General features: G+C 52.0%; 1 pseudogene; it reads right to left on the bottom strand.

Moving 5' to 3' along the window:
* Positions 1 to 550: 550 nt before the first annotated feature.
* On the bottom strand, positions 551 to 19,364 carry LOC135886343 (duodenase-1-like; annotated as a pseudogene).
* Positions 19,365 to 19,648: the final 284 nt, after the last annotated feature.

The raw sequence follows: 19,648 nt of genomic DNA, 5'->3' as shown, positions 1-19,648 counted from the left end.
TGTCCCTGATTCTGACTATACCTCATTAGCATTTACATACATTGTGCACCCTGCAATTAGGGTGTGTGTGAGGAAAATGTGACTACCCGTACCTTATAAGCAAAAAATTACTCTTGCTCTTAATTTTTCACAATATCATCCGTGGGTACATTTCCCCCCATAATCTTGTGGGATAGGGTCATTCTTTTGTCGCTTACTCATGCCAAGTATTTCTTAAGGCTATGGCCTAGTATGGCTAAGCTAAAATTTTACAGGCTGTAGACCTTGCGTTTGAGCCCTCCTTACTTAGACACCTAATACCTAATTATACCTTCTCACTACTGATCAGTCTTATACTTCTATAGTCCTACAACTTTCCTCTATTCAGCATACAGAGATTATATATGACATAACATGTTAGTTAATAATAACATCACACAATAAAAAAGTAACAAACTAAAATCATTGCCTACACATCCATCCATCCATCCATCTGCAATAGCCAGCCAGCCGTGCCTCTGCAATACCCATCTACATCTCCAGTCAGGCTGGAGGAGATGGATGCTCCTCTCTAAGGCTTCAGCTTTTGCAGAGTTTTCTTGATCCAGAACACATATTTGGAAAGCCTGGTAAACACACTGGGAGTTGACCCGTCACCGCTGCCATGGGAGACAATGCCCTGGGCCTTCCCATCACAGACCAGGGGACCCCCAGAGTCGCCCTGAGAAGCAAACACCAGGCGCGGGCTTACTCATGTCCAAGCAAAGGGCGGGCTGCATTCTGTATTCACAGTCCTGAAATCCAGCTCCTTACCCTGCTTCCTGGGGACTCACGGTCAAATCACTCCAAGGACGTGCCCGGGGCTCCCACTCCATGGTCCAGGGACCCAGCGGACCCCTGTCCCTGATTTCCTGGATTTGCCCAGTTCCAGTGTCTGATTTCTAGCATCCATCCCTGATTTCTTTAACCTGCTCAATTCCCATCCCTGATTCTGAATCCTGATTTCCAGCATCTTGTTCACGCCTGCCCTTGATTTCTAGGATTTCCTGATGATTTCTCAGATCCATCCCTGGGTTTTTCTTCTATTAATTCCCATCATCTCTCTCCTAGGAGCCAGCTGATTCCCAAACCTGATTTCTAGGATCTGTCCCTCACTGTTAAGATCCATCCCTGATTTCCAGGATGTGTCTGTTTCTGAACATCGAGCCGATTTCTGTCCCTGATTTCTAGGATCTAGCCAGTTCCTCTCCCAAATTATAAGGATCCCTTCCTAATTTGAAAGATCTGCCTGGTTCCTCTCCCTGATTTCTAGCCTCCATCCCTGATTCCTAGGATCTGGCCAGTTCTTGACTCTCCCCATTCTGCCCAGCCCTGTCAGTCTCCTGTTCTTGCAGCACCTTGCCCCGGGTGCCGCGTGCCCCTGCCCCACACTTACCAGGAATGGTGCCTTCGTCTCCTGGGGGCCCCCCACGCACAGCATCCTGGATGGGACATAGTGCAGGGAGGGCCGAGACAGACACATGCTCTTGTCCATGACCATCAGTTCCACCTCCTGCAGGGTCGGGGAGGGCTTTTTGTTTGTTTTGATATTGGTCTGGCCCCAGCCAGCTACGCTCCACACTGCCCCCTTCTTCACCTTCTTCTGGGACAAGGAGATGGTGCCCACAGTCTGGGTCAGCTTGGCCTTCTCCCTCAGCTGTGACAGGAGATAGAGAAGGGAAATCAAACTCCTTGGGGGGGCTGCATCCTGTCCTGGGGGAATGGGACCAGATGGGGAATCCCCATGACAACTGTGCTGGTGGGGGATGTTGAGAGTAGGCGGCACCTGCAGCAGTGTGAGGTCACTGCGGGTGGGGTGATGGGATGGGGGTGGTACCTACAGCAGTGTTAGGTCATAGGGGCGGGGTGATGGGATGTGGGCGGTGCCTGCAGCAGTGTGAGGTCACTGGGGGTAGGGTGATAGGATGGGGGTGTTACCTGCAGCAGCATGAGGTCATTTTCAAGCGAGGCATCATTAAGTTCTGGTTGGGGGATTTGACGATATACCAAGATCTTCTGCATCCCCGGTTCATCTATTTCAGTGTTGTGGGCAGGGCCGGCTTTAGGCCAATTCCACCAATTCCCCCGAATCGGGCCCCGTGCCCAGTGGCAGGGACGCCCAGAGTGGGGGGCAAGTGCCAGAGAATCCCTTCCCTGGCTAGAGCCACCTTTTTAATTTTTACTCACCCGGCGGCGCTCCAGGTCTTTGGCGGCGGGTCCTTCACTCGCTCCGGGTCTTTGGCGGCACTTTGGAGGCGGGTCCTTCAGTGCCGCCGAAGACCCAGAGCTAGTGAAGGACCCGCCGCCAAAGACTAGGAGCGCGGCCCGGTGAGTACAAGCCCCACGTGGTTTTTTTATGTGGTTTTCTTTTAGTCATCCCTGCCGGGGCCCCGTCGAAACTGTTCGAATCGGGCCCCGCACTTCCTAAAGCCGGCCCTGGTTGTGGGCCCCCAGCAGCATGCTGATTTTGCTGTGAAATACAAGGGGATGCAGGTGCTGCAGATAGGCCAATACGCTGCATTTAGTCGTGGGTCGTTAATTTCGTTAAAGTGGTTATATGTAGACGATGCCTTGCATTCAGTTTGCATGTTCAGAAGCCAGAGCTCCAGGGCCTTTCCACTGCAGGGAAGGGGGCAGCTTTACTTGGCCCCAGGTTAGGAGAATGGCTGTCTCAGGGGCAGGAGAGCCTGCATTTCTTATCCCAGGTTGCAGTTACAATGAGCCACCATCACCACCACGTCCTCCCAGATGAGGAACTCTCCACACCTGATTTCTCCTTTTCCTTCTATCTCTATTTTCACAAAGGCCATGTAGGGTCTGGAGTGAGGCCGGGCTTCCCATCCCCCGATGATCTCCCCTGGCAGAGATGCCAAGAGATGGAGTTAGTTCAGGTACCTCTGAAGGTGTTCACTCACTGAAGGTGATAGAGGTACACACCGACCACTCCTAAAGGTAAGGTCAAGATGACAGGGAGATGGCTAAAGATGTTTTGATCGAACCAACGGGTACACGGTAAAGGATGGTAACTAACCACGTCAAAGGGGCAACATGTAACTTGTTTGTATCAGTGTATAAAAGGGGGGGTCACAGAAGGGGTGTCCTTGTCTGGCTGAGGGGGGAGCAGAAATTCCCAACCCTCACTGAGCTAAGTCCATTGTTATGGGCATACATGTGCTAGTGTACCTATAGCCAGGGCCATCCTTACCCATACGCAAACTATGCAGCTGCGTAGGGCACCAGGAAATTGAGGGTACCAAATTGCCCCAAATTTCCTGGTGCCCTTCATAGCTGTGTGCTTCTCCAGCACCCAGCCCGATTCCCTGGCCGGTTGAGCCGGCCAGGAAAGCTGCCCCTGCCCCTACTCCGCCTCTGCCCTGCCTCTTCCCCAAAGGCCCCACCCCTGCTCTGCCCCGCCTCTTCCCACCTATGCCCCACCCCAGCCCCGTCCCCACTCCACACCTTCCCCTGAGCTAAATCCCAGGGGAATGAAGCAGGGTGGGCGTACCCTGCACTCACCAGGTGGCGGGAAGTGGAACGACCCGGCCCAAGCCTGCTGCACTCCGCTGGCTCCCAGCTGCACCACCAGTGACTGCTGGGGGTCGGTGCCTCTCTGCCCCCAAGTCCCAAGGCTGGGAGCCAAGTGGAGCAGAGCAGACCAGGTTGGGGCTCTGTCCCTCCACTTCCCGCTGCCCCGTGAGTGCGGGGTCGGGCCCGCCCTATGATCACCGGGCGGCAGGAAGTGGAGTGACCTGGTCCCAACCCGCTCCACTCTGCCGGCTTGTGCTGGGGGGGCGGTTTCCCCCCTGCCCCACAAGCCAGCTTCTGCCTCCCACAGACCTTGGAGGCCTGTGGACGCCCCCCACAATGAGGCCTGGGGTCAGCCCTCCCCCCATGGGGGGGCTGCACAGGGCACCACAATGTCTAGGGACGGCCCTGCATGTAGTATGTATACAGCACTAATACCATGCTTTGCTGGCAATAAACCTGGCCAAGCGCCTTTGCCAATAAACCAAGTCTGTAGTCTTCTTGGACAGTTAGATTGAAGTCTGTTGTACAGGCTGTCTGGTCAGAGCCAGTAAAGCACACTGAGAAAACACACACGCAGCCAACATCTGACAACATTGGTGACCCTGACCACTAATCTGGTAAGTAGGTGAGTTGTCTTCTGTTGGAATCGGGATCTAACATGGCAGAAAGCTATGAGCTAGGGAAGGCTCTTATCCCCTCCCTGCAAATCCCTGTGGAGTTTGATGAGATATGGATGCACTGGGTTGCCAGCAAACTGTTAGAGAAGAAGGAGCAGGTTGACCCAGAGGCGGATTTGAGTACGGGCTTCTTTAGTGCGATGCTTGTTCCCCTCAACCCAATTGTCGAGTAAGCACTGGATTAGTTACAGCACCCTCTTTTTATCTAAGTTAGTATGTAAACATCTGTTACAACCCCCCCAAACCCTTATTAAATAATAGAAACACTCTTACTATTCGTATTCCCACCCCTATCTATTGTTCACAGCATTATGCATGTTATACAGGCATTTTTACCTTGAAAATACATTTCTTTGCAGGAATTTGTTGCTACAAATTCCCTTAGTCAGTGGTTCTCAGGGGAGGCAGGAAGAGGCCATGACCCAGGGCTCGCTTGTGTAGCTGGGAAAGGAAGGGAGGGGGAGATAACACTTCTTTTACAGAAAGGGTATTCTGTAGACAACTACATTTTTCATGCAGCTGCAGGCTTATCAATTCTTACAAGCAACAGGGAAGGGAAAAGTATGGCAACTTATTTATCAAACAAAGAAATACTGCCTGCTTATGTCTTTATCCCCTAATGCCAGGTCAGCACATCAGCAGCTTCCCAGGTCTTTACTTAACCCTAACATATCCCAACACAAAGGAAGTCCATATGAATTTAAAAAAGAACATGGGGAAGAAACATAGAATGGAATCTGTAAGGCTAGGGCAGAGACAGAAGTCTGGGAAAATAAAAGAGTAATTTCTGACTGGAGGGAAATCTCATGGCAGGCTCAACTGATCCCTCCCTCCTTCCCTCCTGCTTCAACATCTGTCCATCACCCATTCATCCCTCCTTCTGCAATATTTATCCATCATCCATCCTTCTGTAATATCCATCTGTCTGCCTTCTCATCTGCCATCCATCCATTGTTCCACAGTATCTATCCATCATCTGTCCACCCATCCTTCTGCCATACCCAGAAGTCTTCTCATCTACCATTTTTATCTATCCATCCCCAATATCCATCCATCTAGCTCTCCATCCACTCTTCTGCAATAGCCATCCATCTGTAGCCTTTTTATTTTATTTAAAGTGAATTTTGTACTATGTACATGGGTTTGGCTCTGTTGGCAAAAGTTTCAAGCTCACAGAGTGAAAGTCACCTCTGCTACTTGCTTCAGATTTAGAGTTTTTAGGAACACATAAAGACCAAAGGTAGTGACCACATACACATTTCACAAGGACAAGGCCTAGTCTGTTTTTCAAGTTTTATTAAAGTTACAGTTAAAGTTATGATTACCCAAGGATGTAGAAATTCTATAGAGACCTAGACACACATTACATATATAGTTACACTCAGATTTTTAATGATATTCTTAAGGTCTGATGGCTGCCTGGCCAAAATGGTCATCAGTAGAGGGATGGTTCCTGCTGGGTTTCCAATAGGGAGCTCAATTTTCCTCATTTGAGCACCCTCTACTTATAATGTGATTCCAACTATTCCTCGTTAGGGCCTTCCCATCACAGACCAGGGGGCCCGTGGAGTTGCCCTGAGAAGTAAAATCAGCAGGTGAGGAGTTACTGATGTCCAAGCAAAGCACGGGCTGTATTTTGTATTCATAGTCCTGAAATCCAGCTCTGTACCCTGCTTCCTGGGGACTCACAGTCAAGTCACTCCCGGGATACGACCAGAGCTCCCACCCCACAGTCCAGGGACCCAGCTGGCATCTGTAACTGATTTCTAGGATCTGGGCAGTTCCGGTGTCTGATTTCTAGCATCCATCCCTGATATCTTTAACCTGCTCAGTTCCCATCCCTGATTCCAAATCCTGGGCTGACTCCTGCCCTTGATTTCTAGGATCTCCTGCTGATTTCTCAGATCCATCCCTGGGTTCTTGGTTCAGGAATTCCCATCATCTGACTCTTAGGATTCAGCTGATTCCCAACCCTCATTTCTAGGATCTGTCCCTCACTGTTAAGATCCATCCCTTATTTCCAGGTTGTGAAAGTTACTAGCGACCCCCCTTAACAGCTAGCAGCCTTTATGTCAACCAGTGGCCATTAGGGGGAAGCAGATACCTCACTACACAGTAGCCTGAACTTTTGAACTGTCTTCTCTCCTCTGCCTTGAGGCAGAGGGAACTAGCTCCAAGCCAGTTTTCACTGACCAGATAGCAAAAGCAGGGGTCTGACAACCACCAATCAAGTGTTAACACGGCAAGGGCCTTTGTCTGAATGTGTATAAAGGATCTGTAAAATCTCTTACTTAATTGGCCTCTCAGAGTTGGTAAGACAACTCCCACCTGTTCATGCTCTCTGTATGTGTGTGTATATATATCTCCTCAATATATGGTTCACTTTATATGCATCCGAAGAAGTGGGTTGTAGCCCACGAAAGCTTATGCTCTAATAAATTTGTTAGTCTCTAAGGTGCCACAAGTACTCCTGTTATTTTTGTAAAATGTGTGTAAGACAGAGTCTTTGTATCAAGATGCAAAGCTCTCCTTTCTTCTGCAGAATAAAGCAACTCTTCCTTATCCCTGTGTGGCTGTTATTGGCTCTCAGCTAGGTGGATCCGACATTTCGGTGACAAGGTTGTGATGCTTGTCCTTAACCTCTGAGCCTCTGCACACCCTGGGGACTGAGCAGATATGGTCCCCTGCACTCCTGGAGGTCTGTGAACATGTGGGGCCCTGCAACCCCTTGGGGCTGTGCACATGTGGCTTCCTGCACCACTGAGGCTTTGCACATCTGGGGCCCCTTGGCCCTAGGGATATTCACATCTGGGGCCCTGCACCCTTGGAGGCTGTACACTTGTCTGGACCGGAACCCCCTGGGGTTATGCTCTTTTCAGGCCCTGTACCCCTGGGCCTGTGCATATCTGGGGTGCTGTAGTCCAGGGGACATGCATATCTGGGGCCCTGAACCCCAGGCGACTGTGCATCTTGGGGCCACTATGCCCCCCTCACCAGCCTGACCCCTGGGGAACAGGTATATGAGTAGCATTGTCATGGCCCATCTGGGGAGGAGGCATCTGCCTGGGCAGGGAGTTACAGGTCCAGCTGGGCAGCGGGGATGCAAGGCAGGAATCCTCAGGTCATGTGCACAGGGGTGTGGGTGGGGGACCTGCTGTCTCAGCACTTGGACCTCTCACCACATCAGCTGGGGGTGGGGGGAGGGTGGAAAAGCTGAGTCACCATGTGGGGCCCCTCATCCCCTGAGTGCATGGGGTGGGGGGGAGGGCACGGGCATTGCAGGGCTGTTCTCACCCTGCTCAGTGCTCTGCAGCCCTGCTGCCTGGGGGGAAGCGGTCAGACACTAAGCGGAAGGGCCCAATTTGAGGCCTGTGATGTGGTTAACTTGGCGTCACCTCAGTGTCTCTCTGCAACAGGAAGTCAGGAAGTCTCCTGTGTGTGGCTGAGGCCTTCACCACTGGCGGACTCACAGACTCACTTGCCTGCCATTTTGCAAAGCAACGCTGTCCCCATTCTCCCTTCACGTCCAGGTGAAGGCGCTGGAGGAAGGTTCCTATACGGACAGGTGCCCTCCACAGCTGGGCATGCGGCACATCTGGACACTGGCTCAGTCTGCAGCTGTGCACATCTGGGGCAGAGCTGAGACCTGATGCAGCTTGCAGTGACCCCTCCTGGTACATGCACGCACCTGGTGAGCATGTGGCTAAAGCTGAGACATCTGCTGACATGGCTTCGCTGGCCTCTTCCTCCAGGTGCCTGTGTCGGAGTAGAGATGGAGTGGCGATGACACCTCAGTGTGATGCTTCCAGCCGCCAGGTGAGGCCTTGGCCAGCTCTGTGCCTGCACACACCACCACACAGGCGGGGGTGGGGGAGATCAGGCCCAGCTGGGTCAGAGTCGCCACAGCTGAGCCCTCAGAGCCCTGCCCAGATGGCAGCTTCCCATTCTGGGGGCAGGAAGGGTTGGGGACACACTTAGTGGGGAGCCCCCTGTGCCCCTGACACCTGTGCACTGCTGGGTACCGCGCACAACTGGAGTGACTCTGGGGGAGATGGCTCAGCAGCTAACAACAGTCGTAGCTCTCGCCCCAGGTTGGTGCTATTATGGTGGGAGTTATGGTTTGACCAACAGTCAGCTCAGCTTCTGCTGGAAACCCGGCCCCTTGATCCTTCTCAACTGCCCCCTTCCCTGCAGTGTGGGTGTGACCCGTGGGGAGGGATGTGGTTCAGGGAGACCAGATCCCCCATCTGTGACAGCACCGCTTACCACAGACACCCGGATTGGGGACCGGGGCAGAAACAATGAATCTGATTCTCAACCTCCCTGAGCCAGCCAGTCTTGGATGAGAGTCGGCACCTCCTAGAGGGGAAAGGCCCCATATCCCATTCCCCACACCCCTGAGCCAGCCAGGGCCCGGCCATGGAGCTAGATGGGAGCTGATGCCCCCAGAGGGGAAAGGGCCCCTGGTTCATTGCCCAGCCCCTGGACCTAGCCAGCCTCCATCCTGGGGCTTTATTGGAGCTGAGATCCCCTAGAGGGGAAAGACCCATATCCATTTCCCTCCCACCCTCACATGAAGGGTAGCTGTGTAGCGAGAGGCTGGATCCCATGAGAAGCTTTTTCCATTGCTTTGGTTGAGGGGTTGAATGGATGTCAGTGGGTACCTGCTTGTGGCAATATGTCCTAGGGGGCTCATTGCATGTTTAGATAGGAGACGTGGATGTTGGAGTCGAAGCAAGATCCTGAGACATGTGTGCTGCTATAATGGTCCTATTGTAAGCAGACCCCTTTCCCCAAGCCCCCTCCCCCAAGCGACACAGCTGGGGCAAGTGGAGCGGGTTGGGGCTGGGTCGTTCCGCTTCCTGCTGCTGGCACCAGGCCCCCCGCTAATTCCCCATGACAACTGTGCAACACTGTGATGCCAGGTGCTCACCGGGATGCGGGGGGATGGGATAGGGGCAGTATTTGCAGTAGTGTGAGGTCACAGGGGCAGGGTGATGGGATGGGGGGTGGTACCTGCAGCAGTGTGAGGTCACTGGGGGCGAGATGATGGGACAGGGGGTGGTACCTGCAGCAGCATGATGTCATTTTCAAATGTCTTGTCATTGTATTCTGGGTGGGGTATTCGGTGACGTATCCAGATCTTCTGTGTCAATGGTTCATTCTCATTTTCAATGTTGTGGGCCCCCAGCAGCACACTGATGATGCTGTGAAATACAAGGGGATGCAAGTGCTGTAGACAGGCCCATACTGTGGATACAGTCATGGGTCATTAGCCTCATTAAAGTTGGTGGGTCTAACAGTTGCCTTTCTCTCAGGACTAATGTACAGAAGCCATTACAAGTTTGTTTATGTAACCAGGAAGCTGAATCACTAGAATCACCACCGATCACACAGGCCTGACCTACACTTAAAGCTTAGCTGTATTGGCCAGGGTGGAAAAACCCTACATCTCTGCCCGACCTAGCAGTGCTGGCAAACCCCACAATGTCGAGGTAGCTCTGTCTATGGAAGAGGCTCTCTGTCAACATAGCTAACGTGGTTTGGGGAGGTGGTGTTCCTACAGCAGCAGAAAAACACCTTCCATCACAGTGCACTGCATCTGCACTAGGGGCCTGGGCCGACACAGGCTGTGTCCTGTAGGAGTAGAAGCTGAGGTGATTGACCCAAGGGGTTTCCCTGGGGACCGACCTGGCAAACGCAGGGGCTGGGGCATTGACCAGTGGAGCTGTGCATGTCTGAGAGAAGCAGCAGAAAGACCGGAGAAGCTGCCAGAGAAGGCACCAGCCACAGCCAAAGAAGCATGGGTAGCGTGACCCTGCGCTAAGCCTGGGGAGAGAGCTTTTGGGCAGAGGGCTGGCTGAAGGAGGCTGGGGACTGGGAGTAAAGAAACAGTCACTTGTTGTTTCATTCCAACTGCGTTCAGAGAAACAGGACTTTGGACATGCTTTGTAAATAAACAGGGAATAATAGACCTAATACCACCATCCATTTCTCCTCCTAAGGAAACATCCTGCAATACCCCACTTGCTGCTGAGGCCAAGGGGGGTAACCATTACTTGAGCAGCACATCAGGGTATGTGTTGCCAACACCTTCTGTACCCAGCACAATATTAGTGGCCCAAAATGACAAGAGGCAAGCCCCAGGACAGGGGCTGGCTGGCTCAGGGCGCAGGGAAGGGGACACGGCACCTTTCCCCTCTAGGGGAACTGGCTCTGATCCGACCGCAGGACAGGGACTGGCTGGTTAAAGGACGGCAGATGGTATGTTTCTTACCCCAGGTTGCAGTCACAATGAGCCGCTGTCACCATCATGTCCTCTGGATCAGGAACCTTCTGCAGCCTCCTTCTCCATCTCCTCCTGTCTCTATCTTCACAAAGGACACGTAGGGTCTGGAGTGACGTTCAGCTTTCTGTCCCCCGATGATTGTCCCTGGCAGAGAGATGGAGAGGGGTAAAACTCACCTGCTTTGGGACAACATGAGGCTGGACATTTTAACCAAGGATCCCAGTCCTATCCCCACTATCATCCTCAGCCTCTGCTGCCCCAGATCGGCCCCTCAACCCAGCCAGTCCAGTTTCCCTGCCCCCTCCTCCTGGATCGGCCCCTTGACCCAGATAACGTGGAGATCACTGACAATCCCCTCCCAACCCACTGAGTTCACTGGAGAATCCCATTGAGGCCAGTGGTTCTGGAGCTCTGTTGAAACCCTGCCCCACATGTCTCAGATCAGCTCTGCCCCCCACCGTGCCATGGGGTTTTTGGTTTTTCCAGACCCACCATGCCCTTGCAACACCCCCCCCCCCATAAATCAGGTGTAAGCACAATGCCTCTGGCAGGCCCCCCGGCAGCCTAGAACTTGGAGGAGCAGATCTATGCCAGGCCATGGAGGTGCCCAGCTCTGCCCAGCTACCAGAATGGCCCCTTGGAGCACAGACAGGTTAGGGCAGCCCCGAGGTCACTGTGCCCTGCACAGATGGCCAGAGGAGTCAGCTGTGCTTGGAGCACTGCTGTGCTGGCTACTGGTGCAGGAAGAGCCGGTCTCCACCCGGGGCTGGAAATCTGGGTGGGCTCCCAATGGTGGTGAAGCAATGGCCTCCCGGCTCTGTGGTTGACCCCAGCCCTGCATCACAGTCCTTGAGCTAAAGGTGCGAGGCTGTTAGCCAGCAGTAATAGAAGGTTGTTACCATGTGTGTGGCCTCCAGGGCATGTCACACCCACAATCGGTGGCTGATGTTCTTTGGTGGAAAGCTTCCCTAGCGCAGACTGGATCCCCACGGATCTGTGGAAACAGCTGCTCTCCCTCTGTTCCCCATCCTACTGGCCCGCAGATTCCTCGGCCATGGGGCACCCCACACGGGGGCAGGGGAGATGGTGAGGAGAAACTGTCTCCTTTCACAGCCACCCATGATTCCTGTATTGGGGAAGCAGCCTCAGGCCCTTCCACTAAGCCATGTGCAGGCTCTGCTCGCTAAGGGGTCCCTCCCCCCATACTCACCAGCCCAAGCCCTGGGGGGCAGGAGAACGGCCATGGGAAGCAGGAGTAGCAGCAGCAGCATCTGCACCAGAGCAGGGAAGGAGAAAGTGTTTCACACACAGCCCCGGGGGATTTATAGAAACGGCTGGAGGGAACAGGAAACCTCAGCATCGAACTCTCTGCCGTGTGGCTCTCTGGAGACCTCCCCACATAGGCTGGGGGGAGGGTCAGGCCCTGCTGAGTCTGCACTGCTGGGCATCTTCTGGAGATGCTCAGAGCCTGGAGCCTGGCACAGCTGGGGCTGGCCTATGCCCCGTTGTGCCCAGCTGGGGTCCTGCAGCCTCTGTCTCCATGCACATCTGGTGCTGAGCTGGGGGACGTGAGTTCGCTGCTAACAGTAGAGACACTAGAGTCTCTCCCCGCCTAGTGTAGTGGGGGCTGTGGTTAACCTGAACTCATCCCAGCTGGCCTTTTGATCCTTCTCACATCTCCCCGCACCATGAGAGAGACAGGGGGAGGGGCTGAGGACAGAGAGACCAAATGCTGTACTTCAAGGTGTCAGTGTTAGAAGGGCCTTTCACACCTACCATGCTGAGGCCAGGAAAATACAACCCACTGAGCCAGCCAGTTCTCTTCCCTCAGACCACATGGGAGCCAGTGCCCCTAGAGGGGAAAGGCCCTATGTCCCATTCCTGGCCTTGGAATGGATGAATCGTGGCTTTCTTATTGCAGCGGGTTGGGGTGGAGGGACCCATGCATCTGACGGTAGCTCTGGGAATCTCTCTCGTGCCTCTGGCTCAGACACATCTGGCCTTGAGTCAGACAGGGATCAGCCACACGGCATCTCCGGGTACTGGGGCGTGCTGGCCAGCACTGCCCCGTTACAAGACATTGAGAGAGCCAGATGGAGGGGAGTGTGGAGACACACAGATTGATACTGTCTGTATTTGCTCCACAGCCACTGGATTTGGGGGTGGGCGTAATTCCAGCCCTGCAGATGTTACATCCTCACACCCTGTAACCTGAGACCTCCCCTGCCCTGGTGGACCTAGCACCGCCCCAGACGACATGGGTCAGGCAGAAATTCAGTGCTGGAGAAGTTTGTATCAGATCTGAACTGATTCCAGAGAACACAGGATGGGAGTTGAAATGAACAAGCAGTATGGTTGAGGGGCTGTGGGGCCACAGTGTGGGGGACTGCTGACTGAGCTCTTGTGAGCTGTGAAGCTGTGTTGTCAAGTAGCCAGAGCAAACGCTCTGCTGCCGCATGACCTTCGGCAAATCCTGGCCCCTTTCTGTGCCTCAGTTTACCCATCTGGGGCTAATGATCCTGATCACCCTTTGAAAAGCACTTTGAGTTCTCCTGGAGGGAAGAGCTAGGAGCCCAGATCCTCAAAGGTATTCATGCTCCCGGTGATTTCAATGGGAGTTAGGCACCCAAACACCTCTGAGGATCTGGGCCTCGATGTTTTTGTTAAGCACCAATTTTGTTTATGGCTCAGCCCAGCACCTGCATCCTGCCCACCGCCCCATTATTCTCCCCCAACCCTGTATCATCCACACATGCAGCATCCAGTCTACAGGCCAGTGATGGAAAAGGCAGCGCAAATTGTTCAGAGAAAAAGGTTTTTTATTCAGAAAAATGGCTTTTTTCCCTCCAAGTGTCATTTGTTTTTCAAACAAGCATCCGTTTTCAATATTTTCCAAATATTTGGAAATAGACAATTCTTTCTTTTGCCCCAATGTTTCTCAGCGATGCATTCTGGGTTCCCTTCTTTTGGGTTTTTCCAACCTCCGGTCAGTATCACAGTAAGGAATAATAAATAATTAAAGACTTGTGGGGTGGGGAGAGGAAAAAAGAAAAGAAAATACTGAAAACAAACAAAAGTTGGGTCCGGCTCAAAATGTGTGAAACAAAATCATTGAAATTTCAGTTTTTTTCACACAACCATTTCAATGTGCTATTGTCATGGGCTGTTTAATTCGACAAGCCACACTTCGTGGTCATAGGTTGGCCACCAAAGTCACATGGCCCCATTCCTGCTCTTTGGTTGGGTGAAAGAAAGTTTTTAAGCCAGCCAGAGACATGCTGCAGCTAGGAATTTTGATGGTGGAAAACCCGCGAGGAATGGATTAGATATACAAATGATCAGCCTTTGTAGAGGTCCTATAGAATTCAGCAGAGAAAATATTCCAGAATCCCCATAGGTGATGTAAACCCCTGTGCACAGGTGGGAATTCTAATGACTCAGGAGGAAAGGTTGTCACCGAATATTGTTCTGGGGTAATGGGGCATGTGGATTGGACAGACACAACATAAACAGAGAGATCTGGGGACAGAAGCGAGTCAGACACAATGTAAAAAGCCAGGCAGACATAACCTGGAAGCACAGGAACGTGGCCCTGAGAAAAAGCTAAGAGAAGAACCATTTGGGGCACAGAGACTTGGCTTCCGATGCAGGCTCTGCACAGTGAACAGAGGAGCTGTCTGCTGCTGTTTGATTCCGACTGTGTTCAGGGAAACAGAACTCTTCTCTGCCTAAACATGCCCAATTCTTTTAGCCTTTCCTCCTACATAAGGTTTTCTAAATCTCTGATCATATTTTTTTGTTCTTGTTTCTCTCCTCTGGACTCTCTCCAGTTTGTTCACATGGAAGGAAACGTTTCAATCTATTCACATCTCAGCATGTTTCATTTTGATTGAAAATGTTGCAATGAAACATTTCAACATTTCTGAATCAAACCTGCTTTTGGAATTTCCATTCTGCCAAAAATGTTGACATCTCAACTTTTCTTAGAAAACAAAGATTGGAATGTTGCCATTTCCTGTGAGATGGGAACACTGATTCTCCCTCAGCTCCAGTGCCAACCTGGCCCTGTGGACATGAACAGCAAAGCTCCCATCCACGTGTATGGGGTCAGGATTTCACCCAGGATCCTGGCTGTTGGGTAGCCTCAGGGTTGAGTTCACCAGTAGACCCCCCAGTGAAGGTGAAGAGTAGAGATGATCAGAACATGTGGTAGGGAAGGGGGGGGGGGTCCCTTTTTCCATCAACACTTTTCCTGGAACATTTTGCTAAAAACTCAAAGTCTAACAATGTCTAATCATGGGAGTTGTATTTCAGGTGCCTCATGCCCTTATGGGAACACAGGACTGGCTGGGCCCTACTGGGACATAAAGTCCAATTTCTGCTATTACAGGCAGCCCTGTCGTATCAGCCCATCCATAAACTTATCAAGCTTTGTCTGCATCCTTGTTAGGTTGTTCCCCTCCCCCGCAATGCTCCCATTGGATGTTGTTCCAGAACCTTCTCCCTCTGATGGTTAGAAACATCCTCGTCTCCAGCCTCATTGATCCCTGCCACATTTATCCCCATTTGATTTGTCCTTTAGCTTCAACAGCTCGTCTCCCTCCCTGGTGTACCCCTGCCCCCCTCCTGATGTATTTATAGAGCAATCAGACCGCCCAGCCTGTGTTCTAGGCTAAGCTAGCCCAGGTATTTTATTCCTTTCTCGTCAGACCGACTCTCCATTCCCCTGATCGTCCCACCAGCCCTTCTCGGCACCTGCTCCAGCCGGGGTCCCTCTTTCTGGGACAGGGCTGCCCAGAACTCTGCACCGGATTCCAGCTGAGCTCTGCCCGGTGCCTTCTACGCTGGCATTAAACCCTCCCTCTCTACTGGAGACACCTGGGCTGCTCCATCCCAGGACCGCATGGGCCTTTCTTCTGGCCACATCCCAATGGTGGCCCATGGTCATCCTGTGATTGGCTGACACACCCATTTCTCCCTCCCTGTCTGTCACTTCCAGCTGATGAGCCCCTGGCTCAGAGAAGAAATTATTGTTTCTTGTCACTATGTGCATGAGCCCATGTTAAATTTCAGCCCGTTTCCATCAGCACTTTGCACAAGGGCAGTAACACGGGAGATACCTCTCTGCAGTCATCCTATGTGCTGGGCTCCCCAGCTGGGCTGCATCTCCCATGATGCACGATGGGCTCCCGTCTTGGGGCAATGGAGCATGGGAGGGGCATGTCCATGGTGGTTTCCATCAGCTCCTTCCCCTGGAGCAGGTTGCCGTACCCCCCAGTGGCTTTGTTTGGGGAGATATTTACCTGGAATACTGATTTCTTAGTGTGGGTGCTGCCGGCCCACAGCGTGGTGATGGGGTCGTAATGACGGTACCGCTCTCTGCACAAGCCATCCGACACTACCGCCTGCTCTGCCTCCTCCAGCCTGTCGATGGTGCTGTTCACTCCCGTCCGACCCCTCCCGGCCACGCTGCACTCGGAGCCTGGACTGACGTGGTGATCGGCCTATGGCAGGTGGACGAGCCCCACCGACTTGGTCAGCTCCACACCGTGCCACAGCTGCCATGAGCCGGAGAAAGAGAGAATAGATCCAGATCAGCGCAGGGTTCGGAGCTGTCAAGGGGCAGCACCACTGGCCAAAGCATGGATGTGAGTCCAAGGAATGAGTGTGAGGTCACTGGGTGCAGGGTGATAGGATGGGGGCAGCACCTGCAGCAGTGTGGGGTCACTGGGCGCGGGGTGATTGGATGGGGATGGTACCTTCAGCAGTGTGAGGTCACTGGGGGTGGGGTGATGAGACGCGGGGGGTATCTGCAGCAGTGTGAGGTCGCTGGGGGCAGGTGATGGGATAGGGACAGTACCTTCAGCAGCATGACATCATTTTCAAAGTTCTCATTGCTGAAGTCGGGGTGCTGGACCGAGCGATGGGCCCAGATCCATTGCCAGTTCTGTCCCGGCTTCATGAAGTCTTGGACTCTCAGGTAGATATAGATGTTGCTGGAAAAGCCAAGGGGGAAATATAGGGGCATTAGTGCCCATTGGACAGCAGGGTACCCAACAGCGGGGTGCCCCCCATCACAGACTCTCCGGAAGGGACACCAGCCTAAATCATGACCTGTGCAGATTTCTACCTACAGTTGTGTGACTGAGTAACACAGAGACCATCTTATGCACCTACATGTGGATGGACTTCCTCCTTCTCTGTTCTGGTTGGCAAAAATTACCCAAAGACTGACCAACTGAGTGTTCTCCTATGCAGGGTAACCCATTGTCCAGTTCTTGTGTCCAAGGTTCAAGAAAGATGTTGATAAATTGGAGAGGGGTCAGAGAAGAGCCACAAGAATGATCAAAAGATTATACTTATACTGAGAAACTCAAGATCAATTGGTTTCAAATTCAGAGGGACTATAAAAGATTCTGTTTGATTTCTTTCGCAATTATTGTTTCATGGTATGAGTTTTTAGCAGGGACTGTAACTAAAGTTGGATCCACTTACCAAATTTCATTGTGGATTCTCCATCACTGGCAATTTTTAATCAAGATTGGATTTTTTAAAAGATCTGTTGTAGATCAAAAGGAATTATTTGGGAGATGTTCTCTGGTCTGTGTCATAAAGGATGTCATTTGAGATGATCACAAAAATCTTGAAATCTATGAATCATTGAACTGCATATGGCAGAAGAAGGAAAATACCCATGGGAAGGTCTAAGGCCCTAACCTGGGTGTAACTTTGAAATATTAAAAGAAATGGTTTAAAGTGAGGAAATCCCAGATGCCTTGGCTGGTACGACACAGAAATAAGGTTGCTGCAATGAATGAAACATGCAAATAAGAAAAGGATCAAAGAGTTTTTTATGCACCGGTGCCATCTACTGGATATGGACAGCAGTAGCAGGAAGCCCAGATCTGTCCTTACAAATGACCCTGGGGACAGAGATCACAGTGTGGGATATAAGCGGCTGCTGAGTCCATCAGAGAAGACATTGAAGCCCCTCTGGACAGCCCTTTCCCTCCTCCAGGGTTAGCAGGACATGAGAAAAGGTGGTGAGACTTTCTTTAATCTCTGTCTGGGTGTTCCCCTTTTGACTCCAAGAAACATGCTACAAACACAAAAGAATTGATGGCTGATGATTGCAAGTGAATGTCGTAGGAAATCCTGGGGATTGGATCCGTCTCTGGTACAACAGCTGGGCCCCAGCACTTATCTATGTCAATTGCCTACAAGGTTGTTCTGTTCAGTAGGGCTCAGATCCCCAAAGGCAACCAGGGGATTTCGTGATTGGTTAAGAACAGCCGGGTGTCTGGGTTTGAGAAGCGATGGCCAAGGGAAAAGACTTGAGAAGAGGCTAGGTTTCAACTGAGTTAAGTAACTCAGTGACAGGGGTTGTCTTTACTGGACTCATTAAAAACATGAGGTGGGATGTTCACCCTCTGGGGCAGGTCTAGTTTGGTGGGTTTGGGCTTTAAAACCTAACAGGCACCCAGTGAAATTCGTAATTTTCACATCCCATAAACGCTTCTAGTCTTTGGGGCAACATATTGCCAGCTCCAATCCTGTCCCAGAGTTGGGGACTGGCTGGCTCAGGAGTGGGGGATGGCACTTTTCTTACCCCAGGTTGCAGTTACAATGAGCCACCATCACCAACACATCATCCTGGATCAAGAACCCACACAGCTTCCCGTTGACCCGATTTTCACATAGGCCATGTAGGGTCTGGAGCCATGGGGGCTTTCTGGCCCCCGATGATCCGAGCTGGAGAGAGACAGGGAGGGGTGTAAAAGTGAGCTGGACACTGGTACCAAGAGCCCAGTGCAACCTGGACCCTCATCCCTTAGCTCAGCCCCCTGCTGGCCTGGATCAGCCCCTTAGGCCGCCCCAGCCCAGCCTGCCCCTAGGTCAGCCCCTCACCCCAACCAGCCCGGTCTATCCCATACATACACGTACCCGCTGCACATCTACCTATTTCCACGTGGACCTGTCCATCCATGTATCCATTCCTTATCCCATACACGCCCATCCATCTTCTGTCTGTGGGGCCACCCCCAGCCATCTCCCCTCTCAGAGAACTGGATCAGGAATTCCCTGTCACCCCTCAGCCTCATTGTCCCATCTCCTGACAGCTGCCTGAGCCTGATGGCTAATTCTATCCCCCTGCCCCTGGTGTGGGCTGCACTGCCCACAGCCCGAATCTCCCCATTCTCACCACTAAAGCCGGGCAAAAATTTATAAACAATTGGCAAATTTGCTAAAAAAAAAGCAATTTTGGGGTATCAAAAGGACCTGTGAATTGAGGTGGAATTCGGAGGATTGTTTTGGCTGCAAAACAAGAATTTTTTTCCAGGAAAAAGTAGAAAAGTTTTGTTATGAGCATCGGGAAATGAAACATCTTGAGTTTCTGTTTGAAATGGTGCTTCCTTTAGAAATGGAGGGAATTGGGTTTTTTTCAACTAATTTTTTAAAACATGTCTAAAAAAATGCATTTGGCTTGAAAACTCAACTAATTAAAATGTAAGTGTGAAAAAGCTTTGCCACAAAATGAAAGCAAAAAGAAAAATAAAATTGTTTCAGGTTGAAGGAGACACCCCAAAGCAAATGACACCCCCACCCCAATTTGTTTTGAACCAATGTCTTTTTAGGGTTTCTGCTTCTGTGAGAAAAAAAATAATTTTGGGAGGAACCCAGCTTTTCCACAGATTTTGCAGTTCAGCCCCTGAACTAAAAACTCTGTGACTCGCTCAGCCCCACTCCCAGTGTGAGTCCCCCGGGGCCAGGAAATAACCTGTCGCTCAGCTCTACTCACCAGTATGAAGCGGGATAAAGACCGTGGAGAGCAGGAGCAGCAGCAGCATCATTGGTGCACATCCAGGAGCTGGGGCTGGTGGCTCTGTCTCAGCCCCCGGGGTTTATATACAGCGGGCAGCGGGGAGGGGAGGCTGGGAAGAGGTGACCTGGGAAGTGCAGGGTCACATACCCGACTACCAAGAAATTCCCCATCAGCGATGTGTCAGGGGTGGGGATTCCCCGAGAGGAAACCTTGAGCCACGTCCCCTCCCTCATCGTGGGGGGGGAGGGGGGTTTCCTTCCTGCACTGATGCCCTCCCTACCCCCAGCTGCGGACGTGGCCAGTGCTGAGGCC

Source organism: Emys orbicularis, chromosome 12 (assembly GCF_028017835.1).
Source record: "Emys orbicularis isolate rEmyOrb1 chromosome 12, rEmyOrb1.hap1, whole genome shotgun sequence".
In the NCBI taxonomy this organism is placed as follows: Eukaryota; Metazoa; Chordata; order Testudines; family Emydidae; genus Emys; species Emys orbicularis.
The sequence above is the reverse complement of the archived record's forward strand: the minus strand, read 5'-3'. Positions and strand labels throughout refer to the sequence as shown.